A 14,919-nucleotide genomic window follows, 5' to 3' on the forward strand; every position below is an offset into this window, starting at 1 on the left:
TTTTGAAGACTTAAGCAAGTAGTTTGGCCCTTGAGTAATAATATTATGCCTTCTCTCTCAAAAAAAAAAAAACAAAACCCTGCAGTCCTCAACTGACTTTAACAGATATATAGGTAGTAGAATGTTTTACAAGTAATTATAAAAACTATTTACAGTAATTAGCTTGAACTTAATTGCGTCTCTAGCATATAGGCTGGTAAATCACAGCTTCATTTCAAGCAATTCCTGTTTACCCTAAACCAAACACAGGAAACGCAGTAAAAACAAACCCGTGAAGAACCACTGTTGTCAGGCCCTGCTTTGACATATATAGGATGGGGATGCTTAGTGTTACAAGCAGTGCTTGACTTACCAGCATGGGCTACACCTTGCTTACCTTATGGACCATGAGTTTGCTCCTACTGCCAGGAACAAGAGGGTGTACAGGAACCAAAGGGATAGAAACATTTTTGAACCAAGTATTTTTTGCTCTAACGAGAGAGTTGCATCGGATGGAATATAATGAGAGGGGAGATTTTTCTAGACTCCCTCCCTAGTTGGTGAAGGGAAGAGATCCTCTCTTGACGGCGATTCAGAGCATGAACGTTGAGGGCTGAACATTTGGCCTTGCTCTGAATGGCTTTTAGAGGTACCTTTTTCTCTTGATGGGCAATGTAGGCAGCTTTACCTGCCCTTTTTCACATGAATCCACTTATTTCAGTCCACCAGCTGCTTCCCAGTGCTGCTTTGAACTGGTCTAGTTACCTTTAAGGCCCCTCATGCTCGTGGATGTTACCAGAAACACCTTCAGTTGCAGGCCTGGGTGCAAGCAATGCTATTGCTGTCCACTCTAGCTGACAAATTGTCTTATCTTACAATGATGATACTTCTGTGGAGGCAAAACATTACTTGGCATTTTTATATACACCATTATATGACTGGCAAGATACCTCATGCTAATAGCTTGACTTTTATTGTAAGCAGAGGTAGAAGGAATAACACCACCTTCATCATTCTAGCACAGTTTCTTTATGAACACATCTCCCAGCCATACAAATCTGACCAGAAATGTTCTATTTTCTTTTATTTTTATTTCAGTTTAGATTTTTGAATGCTTTTATTACAAGTTTTTTTCAATCCTTGGGAGAAATTAGAGAAGCAACAGTACTTCTCTTGTTGCCTAACACCTACATTTACTGACAATAAAAATAACTGAACTTGCACAAAAAGCCACTTTCTAATAAACCCTTTTACTAGGTTGTTACGAAAGTTGAGTTTTTCATTTTTTACAAAAAAACACCTCTTTTTAAAGAAAGGTCAGTCAATCTTTCTAGAAAGATTTAATAAATGACTTCTTCCCCTTGCTAAATTTAGTCTTTTGTTGAATTGTTTCAATTCCTATTAAAGCTTCACAAAAATGTGCCTTCTATTATATTTCTCCTAATAGGTTTCTCAGCCTTATAACTATAATAAATTTGTCAGTCTAGCTTCACTGAACACTGGACTTCTAAATCCTACCAGAACAGATTATAAATGTAACCATTTCTAAACCCTTTCAAGAAGTTTTACCCTTTCTTTCAACACTTTTTATGTTCTCAGCAATTGAGTGGAAATAACCTTTCAGAGTTATTCTTTAAAACCTCTTTCTGGGTGATAGCGCAGTCTAGTCCTGTTATCAGTCAGTCCGTCAGCAAACCTGGGTTCTGTTCCCGCACCTGCCACTGTGGATTCGCAGTCTGAACCGACTCACTTAAACCAATGTTTTCTCAAGTGTTCATTGAGAGGAACTGGCCAAATAGACCCTATAGGGCCTGATTTTTCAGACTAGCTGAGTGCTTAGAGCTGCAATCTAAATTTTTCTGAGTGGTATAGCAGATATTAAAATTTTATAAATATAAATATAAATATATATATATAAAAACATATAATTTTTACTTTTTTCCTCCTGTTTGCTTGTTTTTCTTCTTCTTTTTTTTTTTTGTTAGGAGAGAAGTTAATACTTTTTCGGATACAGAAAGTACTGTCTCTGTAAACAGTTCTCATTAGGATGTTTTTCAACGTTACCTTAATGGATATAAACAAAATGTAACAAAAATCTTTGGACCATTAATAACAGTGCTAAAAGGAGAGAAGAAGAAGAAAAGCAAACATAACCTAAATAGTTTAGGCCCTGTGTCCTAAAGTGAATCAAGTGTACTTTATAACCCTATGCAAAGAGTAAACAGCAATGCATCATGCTTGCTTTTATGAATGAACAGGGAGCAGAGAGATTTAAGTGTTATACATTTAGCTGCTCTAAGTACTTAACTAATGGTAGCTTCCAAGGGTCATAGAAAATCTGCATTAATCCCAAATTAAAGCAAATATTCTTCCCTCTTCTCTTTTTTTCTTAAGAAAGAAAAAAAAAAGAAAAGAAAAACTTGTCAGACAAATGGTGGAAAAGCTGGAGTACCTCCCCTACCCTTCCTTTTGAGAGATTTATTTACCTGAGCCCCTTACAAGCTCGTTATTTCCAACAGATGTGACTTTCCACCTTCAAGATGCTAGACATGTTTTAGTGTTGGTTTCCTTTTTGATTTGGTTTCCTTTTCCTTTCCTGTTCTCTTTGGCTGTTATTTGTCCTTTTCCTTTCTATTCTCAATTTTGATCGTAACTCTCTCCCTTTCTACTTTCCTTGGCATTTGACTCCTGGCATAAAACTTCTAATTAAGTTTGATTATGAAACAATGTGGAAAGAAGCTTCAATATGGGGAAGGAACAGACTATTGTGCAACAGTGAAGTTGTACTATAAGTCTGTAATAATAAGGAGTAATTGAAATAGGTTATTACTTTTCCAATTACATGTCATATATTCAGACCTAACACAAAGATTTCCTCTGTAAACTGGGTGTTACTCACGTGGAGCCATGGAGAAGAGCATCCTAAAAATGGTTGTCAATCACAGGGTTACAATTAGTCAACTGAAATCATAGGATATATTGTGAAAAATGTTTTCAAAAGAAAATGGTAGTGAAGTATGACTGCTGCTTCAGTCATAGAACCTAAAATTCAAACTGAAGTGGTGTAGAGAAAGCTTGTATAAGATCATGATATTGGATAGACTGTTTTGTGAGAAAAGATTAAATGAGTTTGGCTTATTTATCAATACAAAAGCAGGAAGAATAGCTGTTTGTTTTCTGCTAATACCTAAGTGGTATTAACGTTAAAGAAAAAGAGCTTTCTAAGCTAAATGATGGAGCTGGCAGAAAGGCAAATGGATGTAAATAATAAACTTCCTCTTGAGTAGAGATGCTTGAGGAAGACACTTAAGCCTCAGATAAGACATGTTCTCTGACAGCTTCCTAGAAAAGGTAGGAAAAAGAGCAAGAAAAATGGTTAGTTTTAACATGAGCCTTGTTGAGTTTCAGGAAGACTTTGGCCTGACTTTCTGTGACAGAACAGGGCATTACTCAGCAGCACAAAGGCTTTTGTTGTGAAGATATCAGTTCGATATCTTCAAGCCCAACTCCTCCGTAGCAGCCACCTTCTGCTGAAGGCACCTTCCAGCGTAGCGCCACCAAAGGCAGCATTGTACTGAGCTCATAGTCGTCTTTGAAAGAAAACTTGGAAATAGGAATTCTAAAAGTCACTTGTCATTGTGCTCCTCCAGTTGTGGATACAGTTGCAGAGGAAAAACCAGCAGCAAACCGTGCAAGGCAGGACTTGTGCAGCCTGCTTTCATTTGCCCGCCAAGCTCTGCTCGTACTTGACACCAATGCCGTGTAGGTGCACAGAGTATTTCTACGTTCTTCAAACATAGGAAAGAGTTTGTTTTTTAAAATAATCTGTGTTGTGAAGATCATTGTGTCTGCATAGACTTCCTAATGTAAACTCTGATCTCGGTATAAGCTTTACATTATGAAGTCCTACATGACATTATTTGTAGCTGGCTGTTTGTCTGAACCTCTCTCATAGCCCAAGGCACAAGAAGGCAGGTGAATTTAAATTTGAGCTTTCAAGTTGCTTTTCAAGTGCTGTCAGCTTAAAATATTAAAATAACAGTGAGTTCTAACTACAATCGCAGATTTTCTTGCCCAACGGAATAAATTTGACTTTACCATAAAGGAGCTCTGCTTTTAGTCAGTGTTGTGGGCAGCAGTATGGAATCAAGGCTTTAAAAAAATGGTTAAAAATGTCAGTCCATTGACATGAAAGGGGTCAGTGCTTGGCTTTCTGTCATTTAGGTTGCAGTGTTGCAATAATCTAGTAAAGGAAATTTTTCTTTGGAAAGATGAAGTAATAGGTTTAGTGAGAAATATGATAAAAATACTTTCTAACAGATGAGAAAATGACTTTCCATAGGGAGTCTGATTTATTTCCTCATTAACCCATATCAGAGAAGGATATCGGTTGATGGTTTATCTTCGGTTTCTGAAAGCGGGTTTGACTCCAGCAAAAACTGCTCTGTCAGCTTTTTTTTTAAGAACATTTGGCCATTTGCAGCCAAATTTGACACCAAGGTTACTAGTCTCGAAGACATCACATTTCTAAAACTTTTGTTAAAATAGATGGCTGTGCAGGGAGGAAGGAAGGCTGCAAAGCGAGCTTACTTAGTAAGGGTAGGAAGCTCCAAATAGATTTTTTCCTGTCTGCACAAACTCATAGGAGACTGCTCTGTTGTGTTATTCGTAGAACTACTTATTTACCTACAATTTTACTGTATTTTGATCAACTGAAATGAAACTAGTTTGTATAAACAATCAAAATATCTGTTGCTGAAATATGGACTGTTGCATATACAAAGCAGTTAGGGAGATGACCTAAATTTCTTCTGGAAATGGTTCTCTGTAATTGGCTAATCTCGCAAAATAATTTACGATGCCTTTTTACACATTGTGCCAGCTGCAGTAATCAGAGCTGATTAAAATTATGCTTCCCCAGTCCTACTTAAAATATGTAGTTCATAACTTTTATATACTTTGAGTTGGCATAGGGTGCTGCAGGCCCTTAGAAGGCTCTGTTGTGTCTACCCGGGAGGAAACAGAGCCAAGTGAAAAACAGACCGATTAGTTTCTGGTCAGATGTGAGAGACTGAGTGTTGATAGAAGGTATCACAGAGCATGCTTGGGATTTATGGCCAAAATCTCACAGGGCATGGAGGTAACAAGGTACATCACAACAAGATGCACAAGGTGCAGTCACAAAATAGAGTCCTGAATGTGAACTACTTGTTTTTTTTTTTTTTTTTTTTCCGTAAATAGATGAGATTAAAATTCAATTCAAAATGTAATCCTGGCAGTATGAGGTCTTTTTCAGTGCAACTTGATTATTATTTATCAAATCCTATACTATAGTCGGGTCATGACCACCTCTCCCCCTCTACGTGCAGTTAGAATTAGGAACAACATTCATTTAATAGAAGGGACTCGATGAGTGCTATTTTAATAAATGAAGCGCCAACTAATTCAATTTGGGATAGTAAAGTTAGAGTTATATAAGTCAATATTCAGTCACTGAGTCTTTCCAGAGACCCAATGTGACAGAGAACTAAAATGAATCAGTAAAGACAACTTTTAAAGGACAGCAGCTCTTTCCTATTGCTTTTGGCTACTCAATTATCTATTTTCCATGGGTCTTAGCCAGTGGGATGGTAGGAGTGGAGCAGAGCCTGCACTAACCGGGATACTCTTCCCTTCCTCCTTGCTGACCAGAAGCTCCACCTGGGAATGCTCTTTGTCGTTCCAGATGGTCTTGCTTATGCTGGGATCTTCACGTGTGTGATAAAGGCAACAGTAGGTGCTCGATCATCATTTTTTTTTCCTAAGACAGCTGGATTATTAGCTACTTTTTATGCCAGAATCAATGTCTTTAACAAGCCAGATGTGTTCTCAATGGGAACACCAAGTTATATAGGACATCCTTCTTGTTAGACTGCGAAAATATTCTGCAAACTCCCAGTTGTAGATATAAAAAAAATCAGGTGCACATCATGTAAGTGCTTTGGGAAGAACAAGCCGTTTGCAGCCGGGATGTGGGACTCAGGCCTGTTTCCCTGGGCACTACTAGGAGTTCGAGCCTGATCTCCCCCACGTAACACAAATAGTGCAAATGACACTGCCGAGAACACAACGATATTCACACTGCGGCAGACTGGTCATCCAGCCTCAAATCTTGTTTCTAAGAGTAGACACTAGAGGATACCAAGGAAAGTGTTAGACACATTTACTCTTACCTGCTTCTGACAACCTGTAGACTAGAGGCATCAAAACATCTTCTTGTTTTTCCCTCAGTTTGAATTCCTGGGCGTAGATGTCTCAGGATAAGGTAAATAACACTGTGTATAAATAAAGAGCCAACCTGTCTCTTTATTATGCATCCACACACCAGCTCTGATGGTGCACATGGGTCCGCAGCTGAGGCCCCAGGATGCTGCTGCAGCAAAATAATTGCTATTCATCATAAATTTCCTTGTCAGAAGCCTGAAATGGATATGCTTAAAAATTGCTCAGGAAAAAAACACAATAATGTCAAAAGCCAAGAGACTTAGTCATGAGGTGACAGTAAAATGTTGGCTCCACTGAAGTCAAAATGAACTTTGCCAGTGGCCTCAGGATGGGCCAGATTTTTGCCTTGAGCATCTGCTCCGTGCAGCTGCTTCGCTTGGCTGTGGTGAGGCCGTCCCTGCCGGAGGGGCTCCAGGGGAACGTGTGCTCTCCTGAACTCCCACCACGCAGGGACATGCACAGACCTCCACAGAGCTCTGCTGGCTTCAGAGCTTGGTGGCAAACCTCAACCTTGCTCCTGCATCCATCTATAGCTGCTACAATGGCAAGAGCGGAGTTAGGCCATAGCCAGAGTTGTCGTGTAAGCTAATGCAGAACATAGATTATTAATAAATACATCCTAGGAAGAAGTGGAGCCCTCCAGAGTATCAACAGCATATGATAAAATCTAAGTGAGAAGCACAACGAAGCCGGGATTAGCTGCACACAGACACTGCTCAGTGCTTGAGTGTTGCCTCTTCATGCTGTAGGATGTTGCACTCCCTCCTATAACCTTATAATGAAGTTAGGTTATAAATTATTAATAGATACTCTGAGTACTTTACAGATAAGAGGAACGTTGGTTACAAGCTCATCAGCAGATAATGTCATATCGCAGTAATAATCAACCTGCTGAACTCTGTAATCACCCATAACAATTGAGAGCTATGTGTGAAAATATCTATTAATTCATCATTAACTACTTGTTAAAGGAAACTTACTACAAAACTTGACAGTAATGGGCATATAATATAAGATCACTTTTTAAATATTATTTTGCCTTCCTGCGCTTGCTTCTATTTGATAGGATAATTTCTGCAAATAGGAAACGTGTCAACTAGATCTCAGGTGGGAGGAAAGATTCACTTCCATCATGCGTTGCAGCTGATTGTCTTCCAGTTCAGGGAGGCTATGGATGTCCTCATGCTATGAAGGCTACAGATTTAGTGCCACTGCTTTCCAAATATAGTGGGGAGGGGGATTGTGAAGGTTCGGAGCGTTATGTGGGAAAGCTGAGCTACCCAGGGCTCGTTTCACCATGTGGCTGTACCCTACCATTAGCAAAGAGCTGTATGTCTCTCTTCATACCGCTTTGCAAAAGCATCTTGCATCCTTTACCATTAACAGACATCAACAAAACGATTAATAGGAAGCATTTTAGTTAATAAATCAGCTTGCTTTTCGATATTATAACAATAGCAAAAATACACACATGCACACAAAACAATCCCACTGCCAAGGAATGGCCCTTTTCATTCTTTTTACTGGGAATAACATATAACAATAGGATTATGATGACCGAAAATGTACTGCATTGAAATATAGTTAGTTTAAAAGGCAGGAACAATGTCATCACCAGGTAGTTTTTTTGCTTTAATAACATTATTGTTGCAACTGGACCAAAAGAAAGCGTAAATGCTTCCTCTGAGCCCCACGTCTCTAGTAGGAGGATGAGTGTGCTAAAAGGAAGATCTCTTGCTCTGGAGGGCTCTTTTGGTGTCATCAGCCTATGAAAACCAAGGACTATGGTTTGCAGCTGGAAATCAGCAATGCAAAGGGCCAAAATCCCATTCAGACATGGCTGCATTTCACAGTATGGAACCAAACAGTAATATTCATTATATGAAAAGTTAATGCATCACACTGCAGCAAGACTGCTGAGAGGTGGCCCAGGAAAATCGATAGAGATTGAAGTCTAAAAGTGCAGGCAGAATGTGGAATAAGAGCTCTAAAGGCAAAGAATCCAGTTGCCAGAGTTAATATTACCTGTTAGGAACACACTTTTTTGGGGCTTACGGAGTAGGAAATAGCACAGGGACTTTGCTCTCTGCTTTGGAAAGGGACCACTGTATATTCCAAGGAAGAAGAGAGGATGAGAGCTCTCTCAGAGCCGTTCATTGCTGAGACTGGGATGTTCATTAACATCTAATTAACATTAACAACATTAACATCTGCTCACTGAGAGTCAGGTTATCATGCAGTGGCTCTGGTACCTGCCTGTGTGACATTTGTGATCCCTCACAAAATCAGCTTTACTGTACTGTGGAACAGGGTCTTCATCCCCGTTACATGCAGAGGCAGAAGCATAAAAATGGGGATCACCAAAAAAAAAAAAGAAGAAATGGAAAGAGAAGGGGGTTTGATATCCCTTATCTGTGAACCTCATCGTAATTTATGCCATTTTTATTAAATAACCATGATCTTTCAAGCAACTCATCCTTTTGTACAGCCCTTCTTTGTCATCCCCTTTGCATGAAACTCCAGCCTAGCACATTCCTGGGGATACCCGTGTATCCACAGGATACAACAACGCGTTTCAGAAGCTGCTGCTGCTGAGGAACCAGAGACCTGATGATCCTTGTGGAGGGCTGGGAGGTGATGAAGCACCATGGCTCAAGCTGGTGAGGTGGAGGATAAATCTGGCAGGGCTCTGCTCATCCAACCAGGTTACTCTGCATCATTTTTTCCTCCTAATACTCTCCTAAACGTTCTCCTGGCAAACTGGGAGAACATTATGAAGATATAATGGCATGACAGGAGAGCTGACTATGGCAATCTGCTCGTGTGGATTTGTTATGATACAAGACAGATGCAAGACTTTTTAAATACGTGTATAAATTGTGAACACAGCGTGATAAACAAATGCTGTAAAATGATGCCAATATCCTCCATGAAGCCGATATTAGGTATCTGGTGCCTCTCACCCTCTCCAAATGCCCTGCATTTTACCTCAAACTGCTTCAAGACGTGCAGCGCTGCCTCGTGAAAAACAGATGAATAAAATCCTACCTATGGCAAACTCCTTTGTAGTGCCTGTATAAACAGCAAAGCCTGTAAAATTAAAAGTGAGAAGAACTGAAGCTTTTGCTACCAGGTGCCATTAGCAATGAACACACTCATCCCGGCTTTGTAATATGAGTCTACTGCTACAGATTTTGAGAAGTACATCATTGGTAGGAAATTAGCAGCGTTTTCGAAGGACACACAAAATCTCTAGGCTGACTCACCTGCTTCTTTTTCCTTTTTGCTCATTTCAGGAAAAAAAAACAAAAAAGAAAAAAAAAAGGAAGAAAAATGATTTACTTATAACCGTTTTCACTGGCTGCAATCACTTTGCAGGTCAGAAGGAGACTTTCAGGCAAAGGCACAACATATGTCTAAGAGGCTCAAAGTAAGAGTTTATCTAGAAAATTGGATTTAAGTAATCAGGAAGCCTGTTTAAAGCACTAAAATTTAGAAAGCACAGCCTTCCATAACTTGAACTACAGAACTTTCGATTTTTTTTTGCTGATTTTTTTTTTCTCCCCACCAGTGGTGTTTTTCACTTTGAAGACTCGTGTTAAGCAAAAACAACGACATTCCTTTTGTGAGTTACAAATTGGGCAGCGTTTTCCATCACTAGCTAAGTGAAGTGTTAGAGGAAGCAAAACCAACCCTTTTCCTCCACATCACCTGTGTTTATTCCACTTGCTATTGCAGCTGCAGCAGCCAGCAGCTCGATGTGGTCACTGTTTTACCCCAACATCGTCACACACACAATATTCTCATAACCACAGAATGGCTGAGGTTGGAAGGGACCTCTAGAGGTCATCTAGTCCAACCCCCTGCTCCAGCAGGGACACCCAGAGCACAGGCACAGGGTGACATCCAGGTGGGTTTGGAGACGTCCAGAGGAGACTCCACAGCCTCCCTGGGCAGCCTGTTCCACTGCTCTGTCACCCTCACAGTGAAAAAGTTCCTCCTGTGTTTCAACTTACACCTATTACCCCTTGTCCTATCACTGGCCACCACTGAGAAGAGCTTAGCCCCTTCCTCCCTACATTCACCCGTCAAGTACTTAAACTGAAGCAGAACTTGAGGTTCTGCTCCACACTGAGGTTCTCTACAGCCACTCATCATGTCCGGTGTTAAAACATCTGCTTAGGGGACATCTGAGGACTCAGACCAGCAGTTCTTAGCCCACATCCCAAAGGATAATGGTTTGAGCCTGTTAGGAAAAAAAATCCTGGTGGATAAAGCTGTGTGGTGATGATGGGCCCGTCATGTTGCAGGCAGTGAAGGCCTCAGTATATTAATTTTCTATAATTTTCTGTTCTTGGTCAGCTGCCCATGACACCTGGCAAGCACCTTGTTGCAGAAAACTGCCCGTTTCTCCCAGATGCCCAGGACCTCTCATTCCCTCCCTCTTGTGCCCTGTGTAGTAAGCTCTTTGCAGAGAAAACAGCCAGGCTTTCTTCAAGAGATCATCATTTTTGTCCTGCTCTACAGATCTCGTCTTATCTTGCAGTCCAGCCTGTCAGCTCTTCTCTTGCTTTTCCTTCTCAGCAAGGAGCTGAGGCAGGTTATTGTCCTTCCCCCTTGCAGAGGAGAAAGGCATCTCAGAGATCTGGTGACCAACTGCAGAACTTGCTATGCCATATGCCAAATGCACATTATATGAAATAGCCTTGGTTTTTTTTTTCTTTTTTATTCCTTAAATGTCATTCTGCAAAAGTTTGCCGTGGTTGTCACCAGTATTTCCTGTTTGTGAGTCCGTTTTAAGGATATCCTAGGCCTGGTCCACACACAGGAAAAGCTTTAAGGTCTTCTGGTTCCTGGATGCTGTCAGCATCCCCTGATGCACCCAGAGAAAGCTGGGACCCACAGAGCCTAAACTGCAGAAAAAAACCATCTATTCTGCATAAGAGCCAGTGCAATCACAGCCTGAGGGCCATATCCATCACCTGGGGCATCACTTTAGATCATAGAAACAGCCACAAAGAGCAGCTAGAGGGTTACACCATTTTCCTCTCTGCTAAACCTTGGGCTTCTAGGCAATTTTGCTGTCCTTCCAGGGCAGAGCATACAGACCCTCCTCCTTGCTGCTGCTGCTGCCTCAGAAACTCTCTTTCAACAGCACCTTTGCTATATGAACAAATTGTTTATGACTAGGTATTATGGAGGAACGGCCAGAGTATGGGACATAAGACCAACAGGGTTAGGATGGGAGGGGGCAGAAGTTACCAGCAACAGAGGAAGCCCAGGCAGAGATAGTGAATTACTGCAAACCCCTCCCAGAAGAGCCCTAGCACTGAAAAACAGAAGCTTTTCAAATGCAAAACCACAAAACAGCAGCAAAGCAGGTGTCAAGTTCTAAGAAGGATTTCAAGACGTAAGATAATAACTGCAGAAAAGAAAAGCAAGCCCGGTGTCAGATTAATTGACCACAGTGTCTGGAAAGATTGTTTCCTGAAATGCTGCTTCTTAGAGCATCACAAAGTCAGAAAGACATCAAAAACATTGACTGGCAGCATAGGGGAAAGGGAAACGACAAGTGATCGATAAGCAAGTGCCAGCAGGTGGTGGTGACACATCTGTGCACGAAGCCCTGCATGGAGCTTCCAGTGCCTAAGTAATAGGATGGGGACCAAAGCATTGATCAAAATTGTTTTTGTGTTGCAAAGGCCTCGGAAGAGAACCCCTGACATTCAAATCCATTTAATACAAACGCTTCTATTATTTGTGCCTGCTTAACCTGACTGTGGGAGCCTCTGGAAGCTTTCAGGACTGAACTCATTAGCTATTTATTACAGAAGAAGTTGGAATCTCCTGATACCAACAATTAATTCCGGTGCGTTATTAGCAATAGGAAGTGCTGATAAATCACATTTGGGTTGACACAATATTTACAAACTACTCACTGCGTGTTTCCAATGGCTGTGAGTCTCATCAGCCACGGAGCATCCATGAGCTTTCCCAAAGCTTGGCCTGAAAGACGTGCAGAGGGAACGGAGCTTTTGCTGCTCCTCTCTCATGCCGGAACTTTCAGTTGCTGACGGGTTTGCTCCGTGTGCAGGACGGTGACCTGAGCACCGCGGGGCCTGCACGGGTGGCTGGGCTGCTCCTGTCCATGCACCTGGATGGGCTGCAGTGCCCACACTCCTCAGGGCGCTGCTGCTGGTGGCACAGCTAAATAGGAATATATCCCTATGTATGGATGTGTTCCTATATATCCATAGGAATAAATCCCTAAGTCCAAAGGGTTTTCCCACAACAACGAGAAAGGAGCACAAGCACAGAAGGCAGCATGTGGAGCCATCAAGCTTCTGCAGTGGCACAGGGAGCATCGATGGCCTCACGTGCACACACGTTTCGATGACAGCCCGAGGCCGGGATGCTGCCCGGCTCCCCAGCAGACTCCCCAGGGGTGCTGCCTGCTCTAACTCGAGATTTGGGAATATCCATCCCTGCCTGCCTGGCTGGCTGGGATGGAGATGAAGCTCCTGCCTTTTCCCACAGCTGCAGGGCTGGTTGAAGGGAGGAGCAGATGCAGGTTATCCCGAACAACCCAGTGACAGGGGCTTGGGGAAAGGTCTGCCCCTCCAGCAGATACCTGCCGATAAACCAGGATCCGATCTAAGGAGCAGCAATCCTGATGGAGCCGGGAACAGAGCTCAGGCTCCAAAGCCCCATTCTGCACAGGGACACCGTCCTTCCCGAAGGGATTTTGACAGGGTCACAATGAGGTGGGGGAACCAGTTGGGACGAGGAAAAGGGGTTACCTGGAAGTCTCCCAATAGCCTGAGATGGGGAGGAAGGGAACAGCGCTCTGCACTGTCAAGTGAGTTGCAGGCCCCAGGTGAGGCTTGCTTGGAAATCTGAGATCTAATTAAAGCAGGACTTGGATCTCATCCATCTTCCTGCACGCCTGGGACAATGAAATACCGACTCACGCAGCTGTTCTGGATGTGTATTTGATGCAAATAAGAAGGAAGTCTGTAAATACATCAAAAACCATACTTTATTTTATGTATAGCAATACAATTTACATATTAAATAACACTATAATAGAATGATTTAATATAGTTTTAAACATAACAAAAAGAAGGTTCAAGTTACAAAAAAATCCCAAACAAAAAGAAAAGAGAAAAAAAACGGAACAAAAGAAACAAAAATCTCCCTCAAAATACTCCCTCCCACCCGGTCCCAAAACCAAACACCACATTTTTTTTTTTTTGTTGTTGTTGTTTCCCAAATGGATCAATGAGACAAATGTATCCAGTGACTGGCTAAGTCTAATTCCTATTGCACACACTGACAATGGAATCCAAAGAAAATCCAACTTTCACAATCACTGCCCCAAAGAAATGACATGTGTCGAAACCTTTGTGGAAGGTGATGATGGTGTCTCACTACCTCGATGCACAGAGGGTATGAATTCACACAGCCACCACAGAACTAGGAAGGAGGTGAAACTAGAAAAAAATTAGCTTTATATGAAAATATAAAATTCTATGATTATATACCATAGATACAAAGTTCCCAGAAGATGCTTATCCAAGCAACAAAATATTTACAGTTTTAATGATTCCACTATTTTAAAAATGAAGGAAAAGAAAACAGGAGTACACATGAACGCTTCGGTAGTTAGAAACCATGGCTGCTTGCTAGTTTCAAATGCTCTAACGAAACAAAAGAAGTCACTACCCCAAATGTTGGAGAGTTGTGACATTGTATAAAATTGACCGTCTCCTCTTCTGGAGACGTTTATTCTTAAAACTCAAGACATTTTTCTTGAAATTAATTATCCTCTGTAGAAAATGCTTCCCTTTGCAAAGAGTTAACAAAAACACTAAAAACAGTTTAACAGCTAGGACAAAGTAGAGGCCAAATCTCTTCATTACAGTTCCTTCCCTTTCCCTACTTTCACAAGCCTTCTCCTTCGCTAAGCAAAGCCCACGGAGGTCACATTGTCAGCCTGGCAACACAGAGAAGAAGAGCAAACGGGTAACAGTAACAGTTGAATTTACAGCTGTGTTTATTAAAAAAAAAGAAAAGAACAAAGTAATAACCAAAAAAAAAAAAAAAAAGGCAGAAAAGTAATGCAGTGGCTAACAAATAGGTATTTTTCCCTTCATATAAAATTTTACTGGCCCCATTTGACATAAACTTCGGAACATAGGATTCGATGTCAAAAGGCATGAATTTGAGAAAGACTGCTAAAACTCTTAAGACAACTACATTTTAAAATTTTTAAAGTTTTCTTGTTTTGCTGAGAATTAGTAATACGTATCTTTGGTAAAACTGGTATCGATATTTTAGCTCTTAAATAATACATATCAGCTTAAAAAAAAGGATGAATAAGAAGGCAGTTGTGCTGTGTCATACAGATTACTCTCCTAATGTTCCGGTACGTGACTCTGCGTTCAAACAATCCAAGCAGCTGGAAATTGGGAAACACAACTGAAATTCTGCAGGTCCTGTAAATGACTCCACTAACCTAGAATGGACTCACGGTACAGAAACTCTCATACACAAGAAGCAGTTTAAGGATTTAAGGTTTCTTTTTTGTTGTTTTCTGATTATAAATTTGTATTTGGAAGCAGACACAGTGGAACACTAGGGACAAAGGCTGCTCTACAGGGAAGCTGCTCCGGC

Source organism: Nothoprocta perdicaria, unplaced genomic scaffold (assembly GCF_003342845.1).
Source record: "Nothoprocta perdicaria isolate Ctin4 unplaced genomic scaffold, notPer1 scaffold_9, whole genome shotgun sequence".
Lineage (NCBI taxonomy): Eukaryota > Metazoa > Chordata > Aves > Tinamiformes > Tinamidae > Nothoprocta > Nothoprocta perdicaria.